Consider the following 23,319-nt stretch of genomic DNA (forward strand, 5'->3'; position numbering starts at 1 on the left):
TATATATATATATATATATATATATATATATATATATATATATTACAAAATGATCAGAGTAAGTCTGGTTAAATCCATCACCAGACATATTTACAATGTTTTTCTTCTGATAACTGTTAAGATCTACTGTTAATAACTTTCAAATATATAATACAGTATCATTAACTATAGCCAACAAGCTGTACATGAAATCCCCAAGGCTTTTTTTTTATATATAACTGGAAGTTTATACCTTTTCTCCACCTTCACCCATTTTGCCCACTTCCACTCCTACAACCACCAAACTATTCTCTGTATCTATGAGGGTTTTTTGCTTTTTTTAGATTTCACATAATTAGTGAGATCATAGAGTATTTTGTCTTTCTGTGACTTATTTCACTTAGCATAATACCCTCAAGGTCCATCCACATTGTAACAAATAGCAGGATTTCCTTACTTACAGCTGCATAGTACTCCATTGTATATACATTTCACATTTTCTTTATCTGTTGATCTGTAGCCAGACACTTAGGTTGTTTCCATGTCCCATGTCATGGCTATTGTTAAAAATGCTACAATGAACATGGGGATGCAGATCTCTCTTTTTTTAAAATGTTTATTTATTTATAATAGTCAGAGAGAGAGAGAGAGAGAGAGAGAGGCAGAGACACAGGCAGAGGGAGAAGCAGGCTCCATGCACTGGGAGCCCGACGTGGGATTCGATCCCAGGTCTCCAAGACCCCGCCCTGGGCCAAAGGCAGGCGCTAAACCGCTGCACCACCCAGGGATCCCTAGATCTCTCTTAAAGATAGTGGCTCTAGGGCAGCTGGGGTGGCTCAGCAGTTTAGCGCCGAAAAAAAAATAGTGGCTCTAATCAGGGCACCTGGTTGGCTGAGTTAGTTAAGGTATCCAACCTTTTTAATTTTTATTTATTTATTCATGAGACACACAAAGAGAGGCAGAGACAGAGGGAGAAGCAGGCTCCTTGCAGGGAGCCTGATGTGGGACTCGATCCCCGGAACAGGCTCACGCCCTGAGCCAAAGGCAGACACTCAACCTCTGAGCCATCTAGGCATTCCAGCATCCAGCTCTTGATTTTAGCTCAGGTCATGATCTCAAGGTCATGCGACTAAGCCCCACACTGGACTCTGCATTGGGCAGAGTCTGCTTGGGATTCTCTCTCCCTTTGCCCCTCAGAGCTCCCTTTTCTCCACATCCTCAACAACAGTTATTAGCTCATCTTTTTGATGATAGCCACTGAGGTGATATCTGTGATTTTGATTTGCATTCCCCTGATGATTACCAATGTTGGGCACCTTTCCATGTACCTGCTGGGCATCTGTATGTCTGCTTTAAAAAAATGCCTATTCAGTTCCTTTGCCCATCTTTTAATAAGAGTGTATCGTTTCTATTGAGTTGTATGAATTCTTCATTATTTGAGGATATTAACCCTTTATTGGAAATATGATTTCCAGTTTTTTTTCTCCCATTCAGGTCATTTGTTCATTTCACTGACAGTCTCCTTTGTTGTGCAAGAGCTTATTTTTTTCATTTATTATTAATCTCTATGTCCAACATGGGGCTCAAACTCATGACCTGAAGATCGAGTCATGTGCTCTACTAACTGAGCCAGCCAGGCATCCCCCATGCAAAAACTTTTTTTAGTTTGATGTAGTTCTACTTATTTATTCTTGCTTTTGTTACCTTTGTTTTTGGTGTCAAATCCAAAGAAATCATCACAAATACAGAAGTCAAGGAGCTTACTGCCAAGGTCTTCCTCCAAGAGCTTTATGGTTTCAGGTCTAGTTTTCAAGTCTTTATTCCATTGTTCAATTTTTATGTATGACATAAGATAGTTGTCCAGTCTACCCAAACTCCATTTATTGAAGAGACTTTCCTTTCCCCATTGTCTATTCTTGGCCTCTTTATCATGAATTAATTGATCATATATGCCTAGGTTTGTTTCTGTGTATTCTGTTCCATCAATCTAAATATCTGTTTTTATGCATTACCATACCATTTTGATTACCACAAGCTTTGTAATACAGTTTGAAGTAAGTATGAGGCCTCCAGTTTTCTTCCTGTCTCAAGACTTGTCTATTCAATCTTTTGTAGTTCCATACAAATTTTAGGATTGTTTGGAACAGAATAGAGAATCCAGAAATGGACCCTGAACTTTATGGTCAACTAATATTCGACAAAGGAGGAAAGACGATCCACTGGAAGAAAGACAGTCTCTTCAATAAATGGTGCTGGGAAAATTGGTCATCCACATGCAGAAGAATGAAACTAGACCACTCTCTTGCACCATACACAAAGATAAACTCAAAATGGATGAAAGATTTAAATGTGAGACAAGACTCCATCAAAATCCTAGAGGAGAACACAGGCAACACCCTTTTTGAACTTGGCCACAGTAACTTCTTGCAAGATACATCCACGAAAACAAAAGAAACAAAAGCAAAAATGAACTATTGGGACTTCATCAAGATAAGAAGCTTTTGCACAGCAAAGGATACAGTCAACAAAACTCAAAGACAACCTACAGAATGGGAGAAGATATTTGCAAATAACATATCAGATAAAGGGCTAGTTTCCAAAATCTATAAAGAACTTATTAAACTCAACACCAAAGAAACAAACAATCCAATCATGAAATGGGCAAAAGACATGAAGAGAAATCTCACAGAGGAAGACATAGACATGACCAACATGCACATGAGAAAATGCTCTGCATCACTTGCCATCAGGGAAATACAAATCAAAACCACAATGAGATACCACCTCACACCAGTGAGAATGGGGAAAATTAATAAGGCAGGAAACAACAAATGTTGGAGAGGATGTGGAGAAAAGGGAACCCTCTTACACTGTTGGTGGGAATGTGAACTGGTGCAGTCACTCTGGAAAACTGTGTGGAGGTTCCTCAAAGAATTAAAAATAGACCTGCCCTACGACCCAGCAATTGCACTGTTAGGGATTTACCCCGAAGATTCAGATGCAATGAAACGCCGGGGCACCTGCACCCCGATGTTTCTAGCAGCCATGTCCACAATAGCCAAACTGTGGAAGGAGTCTCGGTGCCCATCGAAAGATGAATGGATAAAGAAGATGTGGTCTATGTATACAATGGAATATTACTCAGCCATTAGAAACAACAAATACCCACCATTTGCTTCAACGTGGATGGACCTGGAGGGTATTATGCTGAGTGAAGTAAGTCAATCAGAGAAGGACAAACAGTGTATGTTCTCACTCATTTGGGGAATATGAATAATAGTGAAGGGGAATATAAGGGAAGGGAGAAGAAATGTGTGGGAGATATCAGAAAGGGACACAGAACATAAAGACTTCTAACTCTGGGAAATGAACTAGGGGTGGTGGAAGGGGAGGAGGGCGGGGGGTGGGGGTGAATGGGTGACGGGCACGGAGGGGGACACTTGACGGGATGAGCACTGGGTGTTATTCTGTATGTTGGTAAATTGAACACCAATAAAAATTAATTTATAAAAAAAAATTTTAGGATTGTTTGTTCTATCTCTGTGAAAAATGCCATTGGAATCTGGATAGGGATTATACTGAATCTATGGATTGCTTTGAGTAGCCTGGATATTTTAACAATATTAAGTCTTCTAATCCATGAGCATAGAGTATCTTTCCACTTACTTATATCATCAGTTTGTTTCATCAATGTCTTAGAAGTTTTCAGTATACAGGTCCTTCACCTCCTTGGTTAAATTTATTCCTAGGTATTCTATTCTTTTTTTATTTTTTTATTTTTTTAATTTTTATTTATTTATGATAGAGAGAGAGAGAGAGAGAGAGAGAGAGAGAGAGAGGCGCAGAGACATAGGCAGAGGGAGAAGCAGGCTCCATGCACCGGGAGCCCGATGTGGGATTCGATCCTGGGTCTCCAGGATCGGGCCTGGGCCAAAGGCAGGCGCCAAACCGCTGCGCCACCCAGGGATCCCATCTATTCTTTTTTAAAATGTTATTTATTTATTCACGAGAGACAGCGAGAGAGGGAGAGGCAGAGACAGAGGCAGAGAGAGAAGCAGGCTTCAAGCAGGGATGCTGTTTCTTTCTTTTTCTTGTTCAACTGCTTGATTTAGGACTTCTAATACTATGTTGACTAAAAGTAGCAAAGAAGGGATACAATTGGTTAAGCATCTGACTCCTGATTTCAGCTCAGGTCATGATCTTGCAGTCATGGGATCAAGCCCCATGCTAGATTCTGTGCTCAGTATAGACTTTGCTTCAGATTCAGTTCCTTCTCTGCTCTTCCCCCTGCTCGCTCACACTCTCACTAAAATAAAATCTTTTAAAAAAATTAAATTAAATTAAAAAGTGGCAAAGAAAGCTTTCAGTTATTCACTGTTGAGTATAAGCTGTGGGGTTGTAATATATGGCCTTCATTATGTTGAGGTCCATTCTTTCCATATCCACTTTATTGAGTTTTTATCATAAATGGATGCTGAACTTTGTCAAATGCTTTTTCTGCATTTATTAAGATGATTGTTTTTTAGCTATCATTCTGTTAAAGTGGCATATCACACCGATTTGCAGATGCTGAACCATCTTTGCATCCCTGGAATAAATCCCACTTGATGACAGTATATGATCCTTTTAATGTATTGTTGAATTCAGTTTACTATTTTATTGAGACTTTTGCATATGTGTTCATTGGGAATACTGGCCTGTAATCTTTTCTTATAGTTCCCTTGTCTGGCTTTGGTATCAGAGTTCTGCCTCTGATTTTTTGGAACAGTTTGAGAAAGATTGGTATAAACTCTTCTTTAAATATTTCACAGAATTCACCAGTGAAGCCATTTGATCCTGGATTTTTGTTTCTTGGGAGGTTTTTGATTACTGGTTCAGTCTCTTTACTAGTAATGGGTCTGTTCAGATTTCCTATTTATTCATGATTCAGTCTTGGTAGGTTGTATGTTTCTAGGAATTTATCCGTTTCTTCTAGGTTGTCCAATTTGCTGGAATATAATTGTTTGTATTATCTCTTAGGATAATTTTTTGTGTGTGTGGTATCAGTTGTAACGTCTTCTCTTTCATTTCTGATTTTAAGTCTTCTCTCTTTTCTTCTTGCCAAGCCTAACTAAAGGTTTATCTATTTTGTTTACCTTTTCAAACAACCAGTTCTCTGTTTCATTGATCTTTTATATTATTTTTTTAGTCTCTATTTCTGTTGATTCTTATTTCCTTCCTTCCTCTAATCTTGGGCTTAATTCATTCTTCTTTTTCTAGTTTCTTGAGGTATAAAGTTGGGCTGTTTGACATCTCTCTTGTTTCTTAATGTAGACATTTATCACTATCAACTTCCCTCTTAAAATTGCTTTTGCTGCATCCCATAGGTATAGTATTTAGTATATTGTATTTCCATTTTCATTTGTCTCTGGGTATTTTTTTTTAATTTCTCTTTGGATTTCTTCTCTGTCCCAATGGTTGTTCAATAGCATCTATTTATTTACATATTTGTAAGTTTCCCAGTTTTCTTCTTGTAATTGATTTCTAGTTTCCCACTGTGGTTGGGAAAGATTCTTTTTTTTTAAGATTTTTATTTATTTATCCATGAGAGACAAATAGAGAGAGAGGCAGAGACATAGGCAGAGGGAGAAGTAGACTCCTGGCAGAGAGCCTGATGCAGGACTCCATCCCAGGACCCCAGGATCACAACCTAAAGGCTCAACCACTGAGCCACCCAAGTGCCCATGGGAAAGGTTCTTAATATCAATCTCCTTAAATTTATGAAAACTGTGGCTTAACGTATTATCTATCCTGAAGAATATTCTGTGAACACTTGAGAAGAATGTTTCTTCTGTTGATTTTGGATGGAATGTTCTGTGTATATCTGTTAAGTCCATCTGGTCTAACATGTCCTTAAGGGAATGTTTGTTTCCTTATTGATTTTCTGTTTGGATGTTCTATCCCTTGATGAAAGTGGAGTAAGTAAAGTCCCCGATTTCTCCCTTTAAGTTTATTAATACTTGCCTTATATATTTAGGTGCTCCCAAAACCTGACCCTCTCTTATTTCAGTTAACAATACCACTCAGTCACCCAAGACAGAAACTGAAAGTCATTTACTCACAATTCCTTCCCTCTCCTCCCACATTTAACCAACTTCCAAATTCTAGCACCATCTCCTTGATCCATCTGAGCTTTTCAGCTCCTACCCCCTTCTCTGTTTCCTTTCTGGGCAAAGAATTTATATTTAGTTAATGAGACCTCTAGAGCTCTTTTTTGCCTCCCACAGAGCAAAAGACTATGTTCCTAATGGTAACTTCTCTATCAGCCTCTATCCCTGAATAACTAAAAGCCTCTGACCTACCCTTGATGGACATGTAATGCAAATGAGAAATACACTGTTGTTTCAAGCTATGGGGAGGGGGGGAGGCAGTTTTCTTTCCCAGCATACCATGGTCTATCTGGATTTCAACATCTTCTGCACAGACTACTACACCAGCTTCCTAACCAGGGTCTTCCCCTCTACTCTACATCCCTTGTAAACATTTCCCTAAATTGCTACCAGAGTCACTTTTGTAAAACAAACATTACATTTCTATGATTAAAATCTTCTAGGACACCTGGGTGGCTCAGTCAGTTGAGCATCTGACTCTTGGCTTCAGCTCAAGTCATGATCTAATGGGTTATGGGATGGCCCCATGTCAGGCTCTGTGCTCAGTGGGGAGTCTGTTTGAAGATTCTCTCCCTCTGCCCCTCCCCCAGCTCACATGTTCTCCCTATCTATATCTCTCTCAAGTGAATAAATAAATCCTTAAAAAAAAATCTTTAGAGGTTTCTCTTTGCCTCAAAATATTCCAAATTTCTTAATATAGCTCTTAAAGTCTACCAAAATCAGGCTCTCTATACACCCTCCTCCAGCTATTTAAAATAGTGCTGTATCTCCATACATATATTCTTTAATATTCCAAGCTCTATCCTCAGGCTATTCTAACTACTTGAAATGCCTTCTCATCCTCACACCACCTCCCCTTTGCCTGCCTAATTATACAAGACCCCTAGTCAGCTATCCTTCCCATTCTCTCAACAGGTCTTCAAATTTGGCTCTCTCCTCAAGGCCCCTATTTTTTACCTAAGATCTCTATTTTAACAACCCTCTTTAACACATCAGGTCCCTAACACAAAAGGATAAATCTCCTGTATCACAAGGAATACTAAGGCCCTACGGCCTTCAAATTCCTTCATTCAGATACCAAAAATTTGGGATCCCTGGGTGGCGCAGTGGTTTAGCACCTGCCTTTGGCCCAGGGCGTGATCCTGGAGACCCGGGATCAAATCCCACGTCGGGCTCCCGGTGCATGGAGCCTGCTTCTCCATCTGCCTATGTCTCTGCCTCTCTCTCTCTCTCTCTCTCACTGTGTGCCTATCATAAAAATAAATAAAAATTAAAAAAAAAAGATACCAAAAATTTGTCCCCATCCTTTTCTTGACCTTTTTCTATCTTAACAAAAGAGGTAACAATTCTACCTTTGTTCCGCATTTCATCTTCTCTACAGGCTCCATTATCACCACTCTCTATCATCTTGCTCATTCCCCAAAGATATAAATATGCTCAAGTCTCTTATTTTAAAAAAACTCTTCCTTGAGGGATGCCTGGGTGGCTCAGCCACTGAGCATCTGCCTTTGGCTCTACTGCTGAGCCACTCAGAAGTCCCTGAATAAATAATTTTAAAAAAAAACTCTTCCTTGAACCCCACAATCCCTCACTACTATCCTGTCTCCAACTCTTTATAATCATCTTGAAAAACAGGGCTTATTTGCCTTTATTTTCCCATCTCCTTCCCCAATCCAATGCAATTTGGCCTCTGCTCTCCAGTGACCTGACTTTCACTGACACCACCAATGACCTGAGTGCCAAATCCAGTAGGTTCTTTTCTGTCCTTACCATCTTTCTATCCTACTTGACATGATTGCCTCCCTCCACCTCCAAACTCTGTGTTCTAGGTCCTATCACACATATTTTATTGGTTTTCCATTTACCTTCCTGACCTCCTCAATTTTCTTCCAAGACTCCACTGCCACTCATCACACCTTTAACTGTCAGTGTTCTCCAAGGCTCTCTCCTCAGCCTTCAACTTTTCAGTTTCAAAATGATCTTTAAATGACCCATCTCATCACTTCAACTACAGCATATATACTGTTGACTCGCAAATGTCTCTCCCAACTCCAAATTCTCTCTCCAACTCCAACCTCAAATTTAATCAGTCCAAAACCAAACACCTCACCTTTATTTCCAAACACACAATTTCTGTATTCCCTAACTCATAAATGTCACCATCCACCCTGGTATGGAACACAGAAAACCAGGAGCCATCCAAGAGTTCATCCCTCTCATCACTATTCATTCTCTTTCATGCATGTGCACGTCCATGCACATACATGCATGCACACACACCTCCAAGTCTAACTGATTCTGCTCCCTAAACATCTCTTGAATCTGTTCATCCCTGTGCACTTGCAGTACCACTTCAGACAGAGTCTATGTCTTATCTGGATTATTTTGACTGGCCTTAAACTGGACTTCCTCATCCCAGTCTACTTTCCAATCCAGTTCCCAAATTGTCACAAGTGACCTTTTAAAAAAATAAGTCCTTCAAGGGATCCCTGGGTGGCGCAGCGGTTTAGCGCCTGCCTTTGGCCCAGGGCGCGATCCTGGAGACCTGGGATCGAGTCCCACATCGGGCTCCCAGTGCATGGAGCCTGCTTCTCCCTCTGCCTGTGGCTCTGCCTCTCTCTCTCTCTCTGTGACTATCATAAATAAATAAAAAAAATTTAAAAAAAAAAGTCCTTCAAGGGGTGCCTGGGTAGCTCAGTTAGTTAAGCATCTGCCTTCAGCTCAGTTCATGATCCTAAAGCCCTGGGACCAAGACCACATCGGGCTCCCTGCTCAGTAGGGTGCCTGCTTCTCCCTCTGCCGCCCCCCCACTCATTTTTTTTCTCTTAAATAAAATCTTTTTTAAAATAATTTAAAAATAGGGACACTGGGTGGCTCAGCAGTTGGGAGTCTGCCTTCAGCTCAGGTCATGATCCGAGTCCCGGGGTCGAGTCTCACATCGAGCTCTTTGCAGGGAGCCTGCATCTCCCTCTGCCTCTGTCTCTCTCTATCTCTCATGAATAAATAAAGTCTTTTAAAAAAATATTGGGCAGCCCCGGTGGCGGAGCGGTTTAGTGCCACCTGCAGTCCAGGTGTGATCCTGGCAACCTGGGATCGAGTCCCATGTCGGGCTCCCTGCATGGAGCCTGCTTCTCCCTCTGCCTGTGTCTCTGTCTCCGTCTCTCTCTCTCTGAATGGATAAATAAATAAATCTTAAAAAAATAAACATTTTTTAAAAATAAAATAAAAAATTATTAAAAATAATAATTTAAAAATAAATAAATAACCTGGCTTTTTGACTGTGTAGGGGGTTGGGCCCCTAACCCCTATGTTGTTCAAGGGTTAACTAAATTTTTCTGTAATCTATAATAAAACAGGTTAGGAACAATGTCACTTTTTTTTTTTTAGTTTTTTTTTTTTTTTGCTATATAACACAATATCTAACAAATAGGCACTTAATAACATCTGAATGAGTAAGTTAGTCTCTTCATAAATTTTCTTGATGTTAGGTATTACTTTGGAAGCAGTTCTATAAACCTCACTTGAAGATCCCCTTTCTATTATAAAAACACTGAAAGACCAGAAGCTAAAAGATCTTCTAATAGAGAACCACTGTAAGAAGAAAACATATAGGTGACACTTATTTTAAACAAAGACTAATAATAAACACAGTTTCTCTGATTTCTGAGTTAATACTATATAATAGGCTTGTTGTACACAAGGCAGCTAAATAACAGGATTAAATCTGTGTTAAGTGAAAAAAGCTGGGCTGGTGAAACGAAACAGTAGCAAGTGAGTTCCGAGAATTCTATTTTTTTTTCCCTCCTCTCCCCATCCCCGCCCTACCTCCTTGTAATTATTCTTCATTAAAAATCTATCATCTTTTTCAGGGGCCTCATTTGGCAGAATGCCCTTATTGTGGACATTGAGCAAAACACAGGTCAACAATAAAGGACAAGATGAAACAGAGAAAACAGAATCTTGTGGCCTAGAACACATTATGGATCTGAATACATTCTATGTCTGAGTCCAGCCAGTCCACTAAATTGAAAAGACAACTACCATTTCCCAACGAAGAGACAGAAAAGCAGTTGTAAAAGCAATGTTAATTCCAAAGAGAAAAAAAGGAAGAAAATAGAGCACACAGAAATAAAGCACCATTTTCTCACAGCCAACATTAATTTCAATGCTGTTGTGTTATTTAACAGCACCAGAGAACATTATTTAGAGACTAGTAATTTGATCACATTTAATACAGACGGTCCTATGAGGTAGGCTACATTCTCTGACTGTGGCCACCAAGCTGGTATAAATACAACTCAGCTACATGGAAAGTGTGCTCATCATTAATATCTGGAGATATCTCTTTGTCCCTCTTCTGTATTATTACCTAAGTACAGGTGAAGTAAAATATTAAGCTAGCTTAAGAATCTATTAAATGCAACTTCAGTCTCAAGTATCCACATTTTAAATCCATAAATGTATCAAAAAGTATTACTGTACCTATCCCTAAGAGATACCTCCAAAAGTAAGTCTTCCTCTACCCTAAGAGAAAGCAGACCATCAACTCCATTCTATATATGAAGATACTGATTCAGTGGAATTAATGAGATTAAACTCAGAAAAGCATCAGAGAACTTCAAACAGGGTTAAAAATTCAGAGTTTTAAGCAGTGGCTCTGATTTTACTTCTCATAAAGCCTAGACAGAAACCAAACAGATTTGTATTCTTTTGATAGGCTTATCTTGCTAGTCAAATAGGTAATTTTTCAGCCATCACATTCATTCAAAAAGAAAGAAAAAGTATTTCTGCATTACCATAAATGGAAAATACAGCAAGTATAAAACCCTACTTTGACTTCATAATCAAAAATACTGACAGGATGGAGAGTAAAACACAGGGAATAAATTTTAAACCAAGTAACTCTGAAGGGAAAATAAGAAGACTGGAAAGGGGCATAAAGTTGAAGATACTATAATAATGGGAAAGGTAAAAACTTTGATGGTACAAGCAAGAACGGCAAAAGCTTAGTTCAGGGTTTTAGTTACTGGCCTTAGTATAGCTCTGGACCAAATCAAGACTCAATGATCTCTCTTCAGGATGGCATTAGCTAGGAGAGGCAAAACAACTGGCAAAATCACAATCTAGAACATATACCTTAAATCATCTAGTTTCTTTCTTTCCTTCTCTTCCTTACAGTTAGTAGAGGAATAAAACAAAAATCACATGTTCTAGAGAGCTCTTTTGGCACAGAAGAGATCACGATCCTAGCAAATATAACTTCAGTGTGAGCAGAAACTCAGAATGGAATATAAAGAGAGAAATATGGTAAAGACAAAGGGGAACCTAGCTTTGTGGAAACTGGTTCAAAAGAGGCAGACAAAATGAGGTTTAGGATCCCTTGAAAGGGTTCCAGGACATGATACCCAAACCAGTGAAGGTTTCTGTTTTTGTTGTTTGGGGGAAGAGAGGCATTCAGGGAAAACAATGGTTTATCCAAGGCAGCAAGGTGAGAGAACAGGAAGGGTGAAAGAACAAGTAATTCATCTGTAGCTGATGCGTAAGCCTGAAAGCAAAAACAGCAAAATATAAGGCAGACGAGGTTAAAACACCCAGGTTAAAACAAAACAAAACACAACCTTTGTACTGGGAGCAAAAAAAAATAAAGATATTAAAAGGTTATAAGCAGCAGAAAATAATAGATTTTAGTCTTCTTATGGCTGAAGGGTACAGAATTAAATAAAAGATTAGTAGAAGGAGCAAGACTAGAACAGGAAAGTCAGTTAAAGCCCATCACAGTTATCCAGATGAGAGAGGATGGCCTCCGGAACTAAGAAAGTAGCAATGCTGATGGAAAGAAATAGAAAGATTCAAGACAGACTGAGGAGTTAAGGGTCTACACAACTTATAATTATTGAGTGTTAAAGAGTAAGGAGTCAAATATAACATTGAGGTTTCTTGGCTTGTGCACCTAGGTGGTATCATTAACAGGAAAAAAGAACAGAGAAGAAAAAAATTTCCATGGGAAGATTATGTTTGCTTTAATCATGCTGAATCTGGGATGCTAGATGGCAATGAAATGGAGATGCTGAAGAAACCACTGAAGAAATGAGCCTAGAGCTCAGGCAAGAGATCTGAACTGGAGACAGAGACTCGCAAGTTGTCAAGCTTATAGTAATAGATGCTAAGTGAAGTCACTGGGGTATATGAGCCTGACCAATGTCATCCAAGACAACTGACCAGAAACATCAGAAATACTTGGAAGGTTTGTTAAAGTACAAACTCCTAGGCTCCATCCCAAACCTACTAAACCAAAATCTCTGGAGATAAGATCCAAGAATCCACATTTCATTCATTCATTCATTCATTCATTCATTCAACAAAAGTGTACTGAGAGCCCTTAGGTAGCCCTTAGGAACATAGTAGTTGTAAAATAAATAAGGTCCTTGTTCTCATAGGGTTTAAGTTCTAGGTGTGAACCAGACTACAGACAAGAAAACAAGATAAGATAGTGGTTAAGTGCTGTGGAGATAATGAAACAGAAGACTGAGATAAAGCACAAAGAGGAGGTTAATTATTTTGGATAGGTGGTCAGGGAAGGCACGCAAAGGAAGCCTTTGAGCTGACCAGAAAAATAAGATGTAAAGCAAGGGAAGATCTGGGAGAATGACATTTCAGGCAGAAGGAAGCTTAAGCACTAAGGCCTGGGGCAGAAAAAGCCACGATGGCTACAGCATGCTAAGAACAGGAAAATGTAATACAAGTTAGAGGCTGGCAGGGCCCAGATCAAGACAGCTTTTTTTTTTCTTTTTTAAGATTTTATTTATTTATTCATGAGAGACACAGAGAGAGAGAGAGAGGCAGAGACACAGGCAGAGGGAGAAGCAGGCTCCCTGCAGGGAACCTGATGTGGGACTCCATCCCAGGATCACACCCTGGGCTGAAAGCAGCGCTAAACCGCTGAGCCACCGGGCAGCCCTCAAGACAGCTTTTGTAAGTCACATTCTTAACAAATTCTCCAAGAGATGCTTACACCATTAAGGTCTAAGAACCAGAAGTAGAGAAGCAGAATTCAACAGAAAACTTAAGGAAAACACACACTAGGAGATGAGAGGGAGAGAGAGAGAGCCAGGAATCCAAGTGGAAAAGAAATTAGTGTCAATGAAACATCCCGAGAGGTCGACAGTGACAAATACTGCAGAAAAACTGAAGAAAAGAAGGATGAATAGAGGTCCATGAGACTTACCAAGGTCTATCATGTTCTTCCCATTGATTCTGATGGCTCTCCCGGCACAGTGGAGAACCTGCTTCTCTCTTTCCCTCTGCCCCTCCTCACCCAGTTTTTTTTTAAGATTTTTTATTCATGAGAGACACAGAGAGGCAGACATAGGCAGAGAGAGAAGCAGGCTCCCTCTGGGAAGCCCAATGCAGGACTTGATCCCAGGATCCTGGGATCACATGAGCCAAAGGCAGATGCTCAACCACTGTGCCACCCAGGTGCTGCCCACCCCAGCTCTTGTGCATGCTCTCATGAGCATACTCTCTCTCTCAAATAAATAAATAAAATCTTTTAAAAAGTAATTTTAAGGGGATCCCTGGGTGGCTCAGTGGTTTGGCGCCTGCCTTCGGCCCAGGGCATGATCCTGGAGTCCCAGGATCAAGTGCCGCGTTGGGCTCCCTGCATGGAGCCTGCTTCTCCCTCTGTCTGTGTCTCTGCCTCTCTCTTTCTGTGTCTCTCATGAATAAATAAATAAAATCTTTAAAAATAATAATAATAATTTTAAAAAGACTGAGAGCAAGGGCAGCCCAGGTGGCTCAGTGGCTTAGTGCCGCCTTCAGCCCAGGGCCTCACCTCGGAGACCTGGGATCGAGTCCTGCGTCAGGCTCCCTGCACGGAGCCTGCTTCTGCCTGTGTCTCTGCCTCTCTCTCTCTCTCTCTCTGTGTGTCTCTCATGAATAAATAAATAAAATATTTAAATAAATAAAAAAAAGACTGAGAGCTAAATTATCTCCAAAAGATCTAGACAGAAGTTGACCAAAACTTGACCAGCTTTTTTTTCTCCTACTACAGACTCACAATTAACAAATACCAACTAGAAATAAACTGAGTTCTTTTAAAACCTGCTAATGCTTCACTTACTTTTACACTTCTAGCTCTACAGGATAAGGACTTAAGCTGATTTCTTTCTGAACCTCTGGGTAATTGTATGGGTACCAAATTATATAGCTTTCACTTACTTGCAAAGATTTTGAGATATTCAATGAGGGGGGGCTGTAAAACATACTATTAACACCTATAGGAAAATGGAAGAATCACAACACTGGTCTCAGGAAGAGTCCTTACAGGAACACTTAACAAGTTTCATTTTTCTCCCCAAGAAAATACCCCAAAAATGACTGCAAATAGTTTCCCAGGAAAAATCGAAGTCTTTGACAATTTAGAAAAGTCAGAGTGTGACAAATAAGCAAGCAATTAAAAGGAATGAAAGACTTTTGATGCTTTTGTGGTTAACAAACTGAGGAATAGAATAAAATGAGCTCTTTAAAAACACCAGAAGTGTTTTGACTATTGGGAGACATGACTAACTGAGGCTTTTGCACCTTTTCCCTCATCTCTAGCTGGAGTTCCCAATTTGATAAGTTCTTTTTCTTATTTTTTTTAAAGATTTTATTTATTCATGAGAGAGACACAGAAAGACACACAGGCAGAGGGAGAAGTGGGCTCCCTGCAGGAAACCCGATGTGGGACTCGATCCCAGGACCCCAGTCCAGGATCATGACCTGAACCAAAGGCAGCTGCTCAACCACTGAGCCATCCAAGTTCTTTTTTTTTTTTTTTTACAAGTTTTTTTTTTTTTGTTTTTTTTTTTTAAGCACAGGAAAACACTCTAGGAAACTTAGTGTCAAAATGAGAAAGCTGTAAGAGCTTTCCCAGTATGGGCTCAAACAACTGAACAACTCACAAGAGACCCTGCAGAAAAGCAGAAAGAACACCTGAATTTAGGAAGCATCCCAGGATCTTGCCTATCATACCTCCCAAGTGGAAATGATGAAACCACCAGAGACTATTTTAATTAAGAGCTTTCAACATCAATTTTCTCTTAAGTGTGAGAAAACAGATACGTGCTAAGGAAATCTAAGGGAATTCAAAAAGGAGTTAAAACAGATCAAAGTTAGGAAGGAATGGAGAGAGTAACTTCATTGGAAAGATGGAACGTGTGCTACTCTGCTAAATTAGCAACCATGGTAAGGCAAAAGTTAACCACTGAAAGGTATTAAGTGAAATGTTAAAGGTATGAAGTAGAAATGTTTTCTACACAGAGAGTAAGAAGGATACAGCTGGAGGAAAATACTGAGGCCACTGTGTATGAAGAAGGTCTCTAAAATTAGACCCACCAACTGTATTCGTGCATACACATTCAAGCCATGAGTCCAGTTATTTTTCCTACTTGTAAACTGGCAGCACATTCCACACAAGGACACTCAGAGTCCCTTATCCAGTCTTACAAGGAGGCATGGAAAAACCTTTAAAAAACAAAACAAAACAAAAAACCATACACACAGTTTCACAAAATTCTCTCCTCTGCACCTCCTGGGACCATGCAACCAAAATGCAACGCTTTTTATCCCTTCCTCAAAATATGCTTTTTCCTGAAAGCTTTCCTTGAGTTCCCAAAGAGATATGGCACAGGAATAAGCACTGCATCATTCAAAACCATTACCTAAACTAAAATATTGTCAGAACTCAGTGTTATCTCCCAGAGGTGAGACTGTGACATAGAGATGTTTAAGAATCTCTGTAGCATGAGAAAGACTTCCTAGAAACGTTGTGAAAGGATTTTAAAAAGGGGACAACAGAAGCATAATAGAAGTATTTATTAATCTGCCCATATTATGTCAGAAATTATTCACATAAGAACTACTAACATATTTCTGATGCTGCTACTTCTTTACACTAATATCAGAACCACATCCAGTCCAACAGATAGAAGACCCTCAACTTTTCCACCCTCCCACAAACCATTCTCAAAATAGGCCTGGCAGCTTCCACTGTCCTGGCAAATGTTTAAGCAAAAACTTTAGGCTTTGCCACCAGCATTCTCACAAAGTGTTAAAACCCCCTTCTCACCCCCCTTTGCCTTCCTAAGCTGGAGAACAGTGGCCAGGACTACCTCAAAGAGAAATCTCATCTAGGCCATTCTAGCCAGGTCAACGAAGGTAACAAATGTGCCAATCAAGAAATGAGAAAGGAAAAAATAAATAAGGGATAAGCCACAGAATTCAGGAGGCCTGCTCCTTTTCTCCTCAGACTTCATATAGAATTTAGTTGCTAAAAATGCCCCCCACCAAATGGATTTGTGAAAAAAAGGATCAGATGTTCCCCAGAACGAACCACTCCATCACTGTTAGAAAAAGCTATTCTTGGGCAGCCCAGGTGGCTCAGCGGTTTAGCGCCGCCTTCAGCCCAGGGCATAATCCTAGAGTCCCCAGACTCCCTGCATGGAGCCTGCTTCTCCCTCTGCCTGTGTCTCTGCCTCTGTGTGTGTGTGTGTGTGTGTGTGTGTGTGTGTGTGTGTGTCTTTTGAATAAATAAATAAAATCTTAAAAAAAGAAAAAGAAAAAAGCTATTAAGTTTTTTAGCTCAACTTGCTCCACATGAATGGGGGCGGAAATATAACCCATACAGCCCACACTGTAAATATCAACCATCATCTTTGGTCTACTGAAAAATTCAAAGGGGAACCGGCCTGATTCAGTGCTCTGCGGCCAAAGAGGTAAGGATGGTGAGAGTTGTCTCATCAGAGTGAACAAACAACACTTGACGGGATGAGCACTGGGTGTTATTCTGTATGTTGGTAAATTGAACACCAATAAAAAATTAATTTGTTTTTTAAAAAAAAGAGAGAACAAACATCAAGGGAAGAGACTGAAGCGAGAGGTAAAAATTCTAGTCACATAAGATCTTAAAACAATCTTCCTCTAGGACCACCAACACCAAAGATCTCCTATACTCCATCCTCTCTGCCTTCGAAGTGCTTTCATTCAAAGACCTAAAAGCACAAGACTTCTGTCAAAAAGAGAAATGTGGTGGGCAGCCCGGGTGGCTCAGTGGTTTAGCGCCGCTTTCAGCCCAGGGCGTGATCCTGGAGACCCCGGATCGAGTCCTGGTCAGGCTCCCTGCATGGAGCCCGCTTCTCCCTCTGCCTGTGTCTCTGCCTCTCTCTCTCTCTCATGAATGAATAAATAAAATTTAAAAAGAAATGTGGCAAGAAATGACAGAAGAATAATCTCAAATTTTTCCAATGAGTACCTCACAAAATCCTAGTGAAAATTCATTCCACCTCTCCAAGAACAACCAACCATGATCAAAAAATCACAAGGAAAGGAGAAAACCATTGAGCACCCAACACACATTCCACTCCTCCAAGAACAACCAACCATGATCAAAAAAATCATGACAAGGAAAAGAGAAAACTATTGAGCACCCAGTGCACATCGTCAAGTTCTATGCTAAGGGCTGAGAACATCAATTAACAAAACAAGACTATTCACTCCCATTAAACTCACTTTCTAGTGGGGGACACCACACCCAAGTGTGCTATCCCTTGCTAAGGGGTAGAGAGAAAAATAAAGCAGAGAAGTAGGATAGGGAATTATGTAAAATGGGGGGGGGGGGGTTGCAACTGAGATGGCCATGGAAATGTCACTGTTTGAGTGCCATTTAAATAAAAAACTGAAAGAGATGAGGGGACAAAGCTATGCAGCTTTATAGTGAAAAAGTGATCCAGGAAGATCTGGGGAGTAAGCACATAGCCCCTGAGGCAGAAGTGAGCCCAGGTTACTCAAGGAAGGGCCAGGAGACCAGAGGAGTATGTTGGGAAGGAAAGGGTGTTACAGATCTAGGGCTTTAAAGGCAATTGTAAAGTCTTTGGTTTTTATTCTGAAAAAGCAAGGAAACTATTCCCCAGGCACCTTACTTTTACATACACAAATTTTTAAAATTGTTTTAATTTTTTTTTTTTTATGATAGTCACAGAGAGAGAGAGAGAGAGGCAGAGACACAGGCAGAGGGAGAAGCAGGCTCCATGCACCGGGAGCCCGACGTGGGACTCGATCCCGGGTCTCCAGGATCACGCCCTGGGCCAAAGGCAGGCGCCAAACCGCTGCGCCACCCAGGGATCCCCCTTAAAATTGTTTTAAATTGTGGAGGTCTTGGGACGCCTGGGTGGCTCAGTGGTTTGGCACCTGCCTTGGGCCCAGGGTGTGACCCTTGGAGTCCCAGGATCAATTCCCACATTGGGCTCCCTGCGTGGAGCCTGCTTCTCCCTCTGCCTGTCTCTCATGAATAAATAAATAAAATCTTTAGATAGATAGATAGATAGATAGATAGATAGATAGATAGATAGATAGATAGAGGAGGTCTACAATAGATCTTACTGTGGACACAAAGACAGCTAGAACTGCAACTCTCAAATTAAATTTAACTTTCACTGACAGTTCATCAGATATTCCAGACTCTCTGTCCCCTCAACCTTATGGAGAACAGCAATGGGGGAAGAAACATAAAACTAAAAAGTTAACTGAATTAATCTAACCTACCACTCTGCACCCCTATTTAAATATTTTTGTCTTGGGGCGCCTGGATGGCTCAGTCTGTCAAGCCTCTGCCTTCAGCTCAGGTCATGATCCCAGTGTCCTAGGATCAAACCCTGCATTGGGCTCCCTGCTCAAAGCGGAGCCTACTTCTCCCTCTCCTGCTCTCCCTGCTCATTCTCTCACTCTCTCTCTCCCGAATAAAATTTTTAAAAATAAAATAAATCATTTTTGTCTAAAGGCTTCACAAAGGGAAAAAAAGGAAACACGGAGAAAGGGGAAAAAATGCATGAGAAAGAGGAGCCACTAACAACTAATTCAAGTGCCAATTTGACTATCTAAAAATACAATAAAATGCTAGGAATGTGTGATATTCCTGAAGTAAAACCTGTCACCTCCTTCTTCCCGAGTCTCCATGTTGCCCACCAAAATCAGACAGAACTCAGGCTCCTCTATTTCCGTTAAATCTATCTGAAAAAAAAAAAATGTACACAAGAATATTCATCCAACTGGGATCTGAATTTAAACTTTCCCACACCAAGAAAAACACGGACTCTGAGAGGTATCTGCAACCCCGTGTTCATGGCAGCATTAACACTGGCAAAAACAGGGAAACAACCTAAATGTCCATGGATGGATGGATGGATGGATGAAGTTGTGCGGGGTGTGTGTGTGTGTGTGTGTGTAATGAAATATTAGCCATAAAAAAGGAGGAAATTGTACCATTTGAGACAACACGGATAGACCTCAAAGGCATGTGAATCAGAGAAAGACAGTGTAGATCTCACTTCTGTGTGGAATCTAAAAAAAACCAACCAAGCTGCAGAAGGAGATCCGACTTGTGGTTAAGAGAGGCAGAGCGTGGGATCCCTGGGTGGCGCAGCGGTTTGGCGCCTGCCTTTGGCCCAGGGCGCGATCCTGGAGACCCGGGATCGAATCCCACGTCGGGCTCCCGGTGCATGGAGCCTGCTTCTCCCTCTGCCTATGTGTCTGCCTCTCTCTCTGTATCTCTCATGAATGAATAAATAAATAAAATCTTTAGAATAAAAAAAAAAAAAGGAAGAAAAGGAAAGAAAAAGAAATGTTGGAAATAAAAGAAGGGACTGGCATCAAGAAAGGGGTTGTCCCGGGGATCCCTGGGTGGCGCAGCGGTTTGGCGCCTGCCTTTGGCCCAGGGCGCGATCCTGGAGACCCGGGATCGATTCCCACATCGGGCTCCCGGTGCATGGAGCCTGCTTCTCCTTCTGCCTCTGCTTCTCCCTCTGCCTCTCTCTCTCTCTGTGACTATCATAAACAAATAAATTAAAAAAAAAAAACTTAAAAAAAAGAGAGGCAGAGCCTAAGGTAAGGGGGCATTGCAGAAAGGGGGTCAAGAGGCACAAATTTTCTGTTATAAAATAAGGAGTAGGGAACGTGACCTATAACGTGACTATGGCGGCCACTGCTATGAGATTTTTAGGAAAGTTGTTAGTAAATCCTAAGAATTCTCATCACAAGGGGAAAAATTATTTTCTTTTTCCTTCTTTCTTTTGATTGTATCCATACAAGAGGACGGAGGCTAGCTGAGCCTATTTTGATAATCATTTCAGCCATCAAGCTGCGTGCCTTAAATACACACGGTAATACGTGTCAATGATTTCTCAATAAACCTGGAAAACACGTCTCCTCATTATCCCAGAACAATCCATTGAGTGGATAGTTATTCTGCGGAGTTACCAAGAGTTTTAAGAGGCTCAAGAGTGAGTGAGGAGCCTGATGCAGGCCCGACTTTTAGGCTCCGGAAACCTCGTCCTGGACGCTCCGGCTCGGATCCGCGTCCTCCAGTAACTCAGGCATCGGCCGAGCATCGGGAGGCTCCAGCCCCCCCCCCGACACACACACACACACACACACACACACACACACACACACACACAATCTTTCCAAGGCTCAAAGGAACACGGAGACCCAAGAAACACATGGAGCGGGCCTGCCCCACGCCGCAGGGCGCAACAGTTCCCGGCCGGGCACAGGCCACAGGTGGCGCCCGCCCGCCCGCGCCCGCCCGCGCCCGCGCCCGCCCCCGCGCCCGCGCCCCCGGCCCGGCTCCTCGCCTGCGCTCTCCGTGCACACTCGCGGCGCCGCGGGCCGCCCCGCACGGGGTTCCGGCCCCGACCCCCCGCCCCCGGCGGCACCCAGGCCGCCGCCGCCGCCACGCCCCCTCCCCACGGGCCGCCCGCGCCGCCCGCCCTCCCGGCCCGGAGGTGGCCTCACCTCGCGCGGGCCGCCGCGGGGAGGGCGCCCGCGTCTCCGCCCGCCGCCCGGGCCCACGGCCGCTCGGCTGCGGCTCGGCCCCGACGGCCGGCGGCGGCGCGCTCCTGGGGGCGGGCTCTTCTCGGCGGGGGTTTCCCCGGGGCCCAGGGCGGGGGAGCAGGGGGGACCGGGGCGGGGGGGGGGAAGGGGCTTGGGAAAGAAGGGGGAGAGGGGAGAAGAGGGGGAACCAGACCCGGAAAGGGAGAAAAGGGGGAGGGGGAACCAGAAGGGGAAGAAAGGCCCGGAGTCCGCCCCCCGCTGCGGCCTGCGCGCTACGTCAGCACGTCCGGCGTCGTCGTCAGCGCGCCCTGCGCCCCGCGCGCCCCGCCGCCTGGGGGCCGCTCTCCCGCGCCCCGCCAGGCCGCCGCCGCCCCGCCAGGCCGCCGCCGCCTCTCTGCGCCCCGCGCGCCTGCTCCGTCGCTCGCCCGCGCTGTGTGTCAGGAGGGCCGCGGCGCCCTCAGCCCGCGGAGTCCCTCAGGACCGTCGGCGTCGCCGCAGCCCCGAACGTGCTCCTGACTCCGGGACGAGGCCGAGATTCACCGAGCGCGAGCGCGTTCAGAACAGCCTCCCGCGCAGGGCAGCAACCCCGCGATAGACGCTTGTGGGATGAACGGGCAAGGGTCGGGGCGAGGCGGACGCCCGTGTTTTCCAGATGTAAGAAATTGAGTTCTCTCTAAAGCAGGTGTAGGGGCGCCCCGGGGCTCGGCGGGGGCTCGGCGGGGCGGGTGAGCGTCCGCCTTCGGCCCAGGTCGTGACCCCATGACCCCGGGTCCCGGATGGAGCCCCGCTGGGGGCTACCCTGCGGGGAGCCTGCTTCTCCCTCTGCCTGTGTCCCTGCCTCCCCCCTCCCCCCGTGTCTCATGAATAAATAAAATCTTTTAAAACAAATACATAAGTGCATAAACAAAAAAAGCAGGTTTAAGTCTATCCTATTAAACTCACTTACACCCCATTCCAAGATGTGGTTCTTTCCCTTGCCAGTCATTTGAGTCTGCAGCCTCCCCCATTGGGCCCGTTGGAGGCAGAATCAATTTAGTTATCGATTAGATGTATGTGGGTCATTGACTGACCAACTCCCTCAAAGAAGCGCTGTAGTCTTAACATTGATAGAATTTGACTATTACATATTTACTATGTCACAAGAACTGCAGTAGGCAAAAAATAATTACAGTACAATGTAAGTGCTATCAGTAGAGACACGTTCAATGTGCTGCGGGAACCAGGAGGAGCAATTCGTTCCCAGAGGTAAGGGAGATTGAGTGAGCCCCGGAGAGGTTAGTGCTGCGTGCCTTAAACATACACAGTGATGGATGTCAACTAACTCCATAACACGGAGGAGGGTATTCCCACACCTTTAGTCACTGATAGATCCTGGGGACACCTGGGTGGCTCAGAGGTCTAGCGCCGCCTTCAGCCCAGGGCATGACCTGGGATCGAGTCCCACGCAGGGGTCCCTGCATGGAGCCTGCTTCTCCCCTTGCCTGTGTGTGTGTGTGTGTGTGTGTGTGTGTGTGTGTGTCTGTGTCTCTCATGAATAAGTAAATAAAATCTTTAAAAAAATAAAAATATAAAATAAACACTGATAGATCAGGCCCTGTGTGTGATGCTGGGAATACAAGGAAAGCAACAGACTGGCCAAGTGCGCTGCAGACCAAGATTGGGGGCATGGCATCTAAGAAAGAAGAGCTGAGAACCGCGGATATTGGCAGAATTTCTTCAGCACATCTAGAGGTGCGGGTACTCGGGCCCACAAAAAAACCTGCATAGCAGAAATAATAAAACTTTTGTTAAGCACTTGCTGTGTGTCAGCCACTGTATTTTTGCTTTACAAAATTATTTAAATCTCAAAACTCTGAGATATTACAGATCTACAATTCCCTATTCAGAGTCCATAGAGTCAGACATGTTTCAGAAATCAGAAAATTTCAGGTTTTAGGAAGGTAAAATGATACACATACTGTGTATTATAGAATACCCCCAGGGGTATCCCATAATCAAATAACTGATATTTCTGGAGTAAAAATGTACAAATAGTTTCAGTACAATTTTTTTTAACATTTTATCTATTTATTCACAAGAGACACACAGAGAGAGAGAGAGGCAGAGACACAGGCAGAGGAAGAAGCAGGCTCCATGCAGGGAGCCCGATGTGGGACTCGATCCCAGGTCTCCAGGATCACACCCTGGGCCAAAGGCAGGCTCCAAACCGCTGAGCCACCCAGGAACATCCTTCAGTACAATTTTTTAAATGATCATAGATAACCCTCCCTCTGTTCGGGTCACCATATGAGTTACAAAAAAACAATAGTGGATTATGAGGTTTTTT

The 23,319-nt window shown here is 42.9% G+C and overlaps 1 protein-coding gene across 5 annotated transcripts in view; it reads right to left on the minus strand.

The window, feature by feature from the left end:
* R3HDM2 (R3H domain containing 2) overlaps positions 1–21,101 on the minus strand; it is a 163,113-nt gene extending 142,012 nt beyond the window's left edge. For all 5 annotated transcript variants that reach the window (XM_055328356.1, XM_055328354.1, XM_055328352.1 and 2 more), the window contains exon 1: positions 20,955–21,101. The gene's annotated coding sequence lies outside the window, so the exon portion shown is untranslated. The remainder of the gene's footprint in view (positions 1–20,954) is intronic.
* Between the last annotated feature and the right edge of the window lie 2,218 nt (positions 21,102–23,319).

Source organism: Nyctereutes procyonoides, unplaced genomic scaffold, assembly GCF_905146905.1.
Source record: "Nyctereutes procyonoides isolate TBG_1078 unplaced genomic scaffold, NYPRO_anot_genome, whole genome shotgun sequence".
In the NCBI taxonomy this organism is placed as follows: Eukaryota; Metazoa; Chordata; class Mammalia; order Carnivora; family Canidae; genus Nyctereutes; species Nyctereutes procyonoides.